The following is a 6,784-nucleotide window of genomic DNA, read 5'->3' on the forward strand; positions in this document are numbered from 1 at the left end:
AGAGAGAGTACTGAGTGGGTTCCATGCTGTCAGCACAGAGCGTGACGTAGGGCTCAATCCCGTGAACCATGAGATCATGACCTGAACCGAAGTGGGACCGCTCACAGACTGAGCCACCCAGGTGCCCCTCTGTGGAGTATTCTTATCCCTAGTTTACAAAGGAGAAAACTGGCATACAGACTGTAATGCCAGGCTGTAATGGCTCTTCTCATGAGCACATCTCATGCTCTGCAACCACTATACCGATGCCGACGCCATAGTACCGAATCTTTGCAAAGGCTGCTTGTTACACATTGGCCCACACAGCACTCATCTTGTGCTGTCATTATTTTTTTTCTCTTAATTTCATCCGTCGTTTTATTTTCTTCAAGAGATCCTTGGATAATACTTTGAGACCAGTGATTCTCCTTCAGAGATGATTTTGCACCCTGCCCCCACAGTGAAGTGGGGGAAGATATTTGGAAAAGTCTGGAGACATTTGGGAGTGGGGGACACAAGCTGGCAGCATCTAGTGAGTGGAGATCAGAGAGGCCACAAAACATCTTGCAATGCACAAGACAGTTCCCCACAACAAAAATGCCGCAGACCCAAAATGTCGACAGCGCAGAGGCTCGTAAACTCCGCTATAAACTAAGAACTACTCCTTGATGGTTATCAAGATGACAGCCTTAGAAAGTAACCAGTACAAGACTAGGTAGAATAGCCTGGAAGAAACAGAACACAAATACACCAGATAGAGGCTATTCTCTTAGTCTGAGCTGAGGGTGGGACCAATGAGAGGAATTGGAAATTTATCAATCCCCTCTGTGAAACTTACACTTTATGGTACAAGTTCATGCCTAAATCAAATGTGCAGTAAAATGTATCTTGTCCTCGGGCCCTAGGGATGGCCCATACAATCTCACAAAATCTTTTTGTGTGTGTTCATAAAGCTCTAGGTAGTTTTAAAGGTGATACCCCAAAATGGGTTGACCTTACCTGACCCTTAGAATACAGATTTTGGTGCCCAAACAGGACAAACCACATAAACAGTATTGTTCATAGAACCTCCTTTAGCAAGGTGCTTTCAGTCTGGGTTTTCCACATACTACACAGGACTTCCAGTGATCCCAACAAAAATAGGTAGGGTGGGTTGCTAAAAACTGTTTGGGAGAGCTTGGATCCCTCTTTCCCTGACTTTGCCTTGACCTCTAGTATTTGATTCAATCTCAATGATAACGACCACGACCGTAACAACTGTCAACATTGATGGGATGCTTACTACATAGTGAACACTGTGATAAAGGCTTTCCATGAGACAGCTTATTTAATCTTTACAACAAATCTAGGAGGTAAGTACCACTAACATGCTTGTTCTACATGTGGGCAAACTGAAGCAGAGACGCTGAAAACTTGTCATGATCACATTTATAGTGAGAGTTGGAGCCTTGATGTGAATTTGTGTGATCAAATTCCAGAATTCCTGTTGTTAGGCTTCCCTCCAGGCCTCTATACTGTCTACTTCGTTGGGCATGGCATGGAAATTCATGGAGACACTTGCCCCTTTCTACACCAATAACAAAAGCCCTTAAAGACGGGATCCAAATCAGCCATGAGACCCATTAACAGTATTCTGTCTAGCAGGAACACGTGACTAAACATGAACCCTCTTGGCCTCATTTCCCTCTGTAATGAACCAGTGAGTCTGTCTCACCCTCGTTGAACTTTTGACATTTTTAACCTGTACTACCTTTTGTGGGACTGAATTGCACAAGCTCACCTCCTACCACACACTAAATATTTTTGACTACCAAATTGCCTCTTCCTGGCTCCAGAGGGGGCCCCTCGTTCTTCTACAGTAAAGCCTTGCCAACAGTTCCCACAGTTCCCATAAACCTATTTCTGTACCCTTCGTGTATAACAAGTGTCTTCTCATTGTCAATCTTTCTACCTCCTTGATCACTGAAGTGGCCCTTCTCTGATTATATTCCATTCCGTTACAGAAAATGCCCAAAGACCCAGAGGAAATATGGAGCACTCAGTCACTACATCCTAGACATCAACTGTCTCTACTTAATCAAATCTGCCTCTCTTCAGGATGTTTTGCTAACACCTGGAATAGGGATGCTTGAAGACAGAAGCACTTGGAAAAACTGCCTGTGCTCCTATATCCATTTCTGTAATAATTAAATAGAAGAAAGAGACGGAAGATTGTCTGCACTTGACTATTAGCCCCGTATACCTGATATAATCTAACAGCCACAACTCCAGAAAATGGATAATGTTCAGTTCACTTAGGAAACTTAAAAAAATGGAGATTCAGAAAGATGAGGTGACTCACCCAAGGATACCCAGTTAAGATTGGTTCAGGGTTTAAGCTGGGCCCATGGTCTTCCTGCTAAACGACATTGGCTCTGTCATGACCATTGAGGATTGTGATGTTTTTTTATGGGTCAACTGGACTGGACCAAGGATGCCCACATGGCTGGTTAAACTTTATTTTGGGGTGTGTCTGTGAGGCTGTTCCTAGAAGAGATCAGCATTGAAATTGAGGGACTAAGTAAAGCAGCTGGCCCTCCCATTGTGGGTGGACATCATACATTCCACTGAGGGACTTAATAGAAGAAAAAGATTGAGGAGGACTGAATCACCCTCTGCCTGACTGTTGAGCTAGATCATTGATCTTCTTTTGCCCTCGGTGTTCCTTGTTCTCAGATCTTCAGCCTTGAACTGGAATCTACACCACTAGCTCTCCATCTCTCAGGCCTTTAAGCTACACCACTGGCTTTTCTGGATCTCTAGCTTGCAGATGGCAGATGGAGGGAATTTTTAGCCTCCATAATTTTGTGAGCCAACACCTTATAATAAATCTCTTTCTAGATATATATCTATAGGAAGATAGATAGATACCTAGAAATCTCTTTTTGATAGAGTATAGATATACATATAGATATGGCTATGGCTATGGCTATGGCTATGGCTACGGATGTGGATACAGACCTTCTATTGGTTCTGTTTCTCTGTATGTCCTAATACAAGGATCATAAAACCACAAACAGGACACATATATTTCTATTTCTATTCTGTGTTAAAGGATTAGAACATCAAAGATGATTGGAAGGGATTGTATCCCATTTGCACAATCAAGAGCTTGGGTTATCCCCCAAGCCCCACCCTATTCCACCCATTCATCAGCGGGTCTCATGTATGTGGCCTCCTTCAGAGTAGAACGTTACATGACTGAGACCTCTTAAGATACCATAGTCAAGCTTTCCTTGATAAAGTGAAATTGCAAATGGGGCAGCGGACAGAAACCTAGAGGAAATGAAGAAGATCCTGAGAGGTGATGAAGTTCAGAGAATTAGTTGTTAATGGCAAAGTGTTTGCCAACGATGACCACTATCTTTATCATGTCCCCATTTGGGACGTAAGTGTTTGTACCATAACTACTCTCAGCAGAAGCCTCTTCCCTTTTTTGTTGCATTTGTTAGATAGCAATCATAACCAATTACGTATTGGACACTATTCTTAGAGCTTTACCTACATTAACTCATCTACTCCTGAAGCAAGCGTATAGCATAGGTATTATTACTATTACTATTTCACAAATGAGGAAAATGGACTACAGAGAGGTTAAGTAGCTTTCTGAGACCACTCACTTGCAGAGCTGGAATTTGAAATGGGCAATTTGGCTTGCAGAGTCTGTGCTCTCAACTATGACAAAATAGTGCCTAACTGCCGCCCCCCTCCCCCCCGCCCCTCCGCCCAAGTTAATGTAGAATGGAGGTATTGCCTGTCTCACTAGTCCCATGATCAGGACTGGGAACTGAGACAGGGAAACACGGAGATTCAGGGAAATATATGGATGTCTGTGGTCAGCTCTGGATCCTGGTAACTGGGATTCTACCTGGTTTTTCATACCTAAACCCTCCCCCATCCCCTTACCCCATACCTGGTGTCTGGCAATAAAGGCTATTGCCTTTTTGCTTTTTTGGCACCTTACCCGATTTTGTGTTATCATAGCCTCACTAATTCCATTGTCCTTGTAGGTCTTGATTTCTTTCAATATCCTTTTCGGGTGACTGATTTCCTTCCCTAAACCAGAGGCTGGGGACTGGAGAGGTAGAGTAGAGTGGTGGCTGATAACAGATTCTTGCCCACCCTGATTTCTGAATACCGTCCATTCCAGGATTTCCTTATCGTTGCTCTCAGGCACATTCTTAACCAGTCTTTGGTCTGGCAACTTAGATCTGTGCTGAGCTTGTCACCTGTGACCTGGGCTGGAAGAAAGCTCTGCTCCAGCCTCATATTAGGACACAGTGCTCTGTGTGCCGAACCGACCTTCCGCCCCCAGCAGCTGTCTCACCAAGTGAGCAGATCTGGTTTTAGGTCTCCAAACATCTGCTAACTATTCCTTTAGACCAATCTCAGCCATGTCCTGAGGTTAGGTAGAATAAAAGAATTCAGCACCCAAAGTAGTGAGAGGGGTAAACATACTTTTTGGAGGCTTCAAAGAAGAACTGGTTTCTGTTATGGATGTAGGATATTCTGCTGACTTTTCCCCATGTGTTGAAGTCCTCTTTCAGAGTATATTTTTATTTCTACGCCTGTAGCATTCATGTGCATTAGGAACACTTTTGCCTTTAGAAATAACTTTATTTTTGGAGGCTGAAAGGCCCAGGTGTGGGCACAGAAGACATAACATGGAGATCACACTGTTAAACTGACCCTAAACTCAGGGGGGAATTAATTAATTATGATCATGATAACTATTTCAGTTAGTTGTTATTGTTGTTGTTGTATCCTGAAGAAAGATCAAGATTTCGAGCCGTCTCATACTACCCTTCACCAACTTTGAGAGCTCATCTTTTATTAGTTGACACTAGACCCCCTACAATTTCTATTCATTGTTCCTAGATCTGCTGACTAAAATCACACAAAACAAACACATGGCTAAGTCTCCGTGACAAGTCCTCAAGTGCTTGAATATAAATCTCTGATATACTTAGCATGATCTTTCCCCCCACCCTTCTCAAATAAGCATTTCTTCTTTCTTACCACATTCCAGTCATTAATGTCACCCAGTTAAAACCTCAGGGTTGACTATGAAATGGTATCTTTTGTCTTGTGAAAAAAAAAAAAAATCCCCATTGATTTTGTTTTTTCCCATGCTTGTGAGCTGACATAATGAGGCCAGTAGAGTAGAGTAAAATGCTGGGGGTAAGTAGAGACCCATTTATGTGGGTATAAGGAAATGCTGTGTGGCTCTTACCTAGCTGAAAAGCATGGACCACAATTTTCTGCATAATGTTAAAGTAGGAACGGATCTGATGGACAATGGTATTAAATGTCCAGGATGCAAGAACAGCACCTAATGAACAAATTCCAAGTGGCAAATGAATATGCCAATGGGTGGGGCTTTGAGAAGCAATGAGAGATCCATACATAAATAAGTGTTTGGATTTCCAGCATCTGACCAATTTGGGGGAAAAAAGAAAAAACAGGAAGAACCTTGGGTTGATAATAATAATGATGAAAATCATAATAAAATGAATAGGAGTAGTGAAGGATCAATGAAGCACTGAACTAAGCTGTTACAGGTGGTAACTTCTTAAGACTTACAGTATTCAATAATCCACATTTTATAAATAAGGAGATCGACACAGAGACTAGTCAGTGGTATGCATGGGATTCCATGCCAGTTTGACCCCTAAAAAGGAAGGGTAAAATATTAAGTGATTCAACCAAGGATATTTTAAAGAAGGCAACCAAGGCAGAAACTCAGTTCAACAGAGCAGGTCAGCAGAGGTTGAACTGAGATCTATCCACAGGTCCCAAGCTCACCACTAGGCTCTTCAGATCTGTCTCCTCGATAGCACAGAAAGCCTGGAGCAGAGACATTTAGAAGCCTGGCAATGGAGGTGGGCCACCAGGCGCAGCATGCCTTTGGTTTCAAGACTGAGACGTTTTAGGCATATGACTTGCATTTCACCCCCATCAGAATCGAATCCGAAGTCTAAACAGTCTGGGTCTGCAGCCAAAGCACGCCAACAAGTAGAGTTGCAAAGGGCTGGCAAAGAGCAAACCTGGGGGAAGAAGACAGGGGCTGACCTGTACTGGAATATAGACATCTGGGGCCAGAGCCTCTTGATCTTCTGCCCTCTCATTTTCTCTCAAAAATAACAGAGTAGAACCTGCATCATGATGGTTCTTTCTGTGTCATTGTTATTCTCAAGAGCATCTGGCTCTGCAGTTTTATTTGGACATTTTTCACTTTCTTCTACAAATTTCATTTTCAAGCACTTTGGTTGGGTCAGCCACTCTTCTCCCACGTTCCCTGTGAGATGAGCACCATCTCCTGCCAGGAACTCTTTGTTCTGGAAAGCTGTGGTCCAGGAAAACAAATCCTGCATTGACACCATCTCTACAGCCAGCTGTTTCTTACTCACGTCTTACTTTCCCTGCCAAACTTCGAACTTTGAATTGGAAAAGGAGCTGAAAAAGCAACACTTGCTATTCCCACTATTTTCTTTGTTAAAATCTCATATCCAGGGGTGTCTGGGTGGCTCAGTCGGTTAAGCGTCTGACTTCGGCTCAGGTCATGATCTCGCGGTCCGTGGGTTTAAGACCCGCGTCGGGCTCTGTGCTGACAGCTCAGAGCCTGGAGCCTGTTTCAGGTTCTGTGTCTCCTTCTCTCTGACCCTCCCCCATTCATGCTCTGTGCCTCTCTGTCTCAAAAATAAACATTAAAAAATAAATAAAATAAAATAAAATAAAATCTCATATCCAGAACATCAGAATCATT

The sequence above is a fragment of the Puma concolor genome, chromosome D1, assembly GCF_028749965.1.
Source record: "Puma concolor isolate L17-30 chromosome D1, mPumCon1.1.hap2, whole genome shotgun sequence".
NCBI classification, from domain to species: domain Eukaryota; kingdom Metazoa; phylum Chordata; class Mammalia; order Carnivora; family Felidae; genus Puma; species Puma concolor.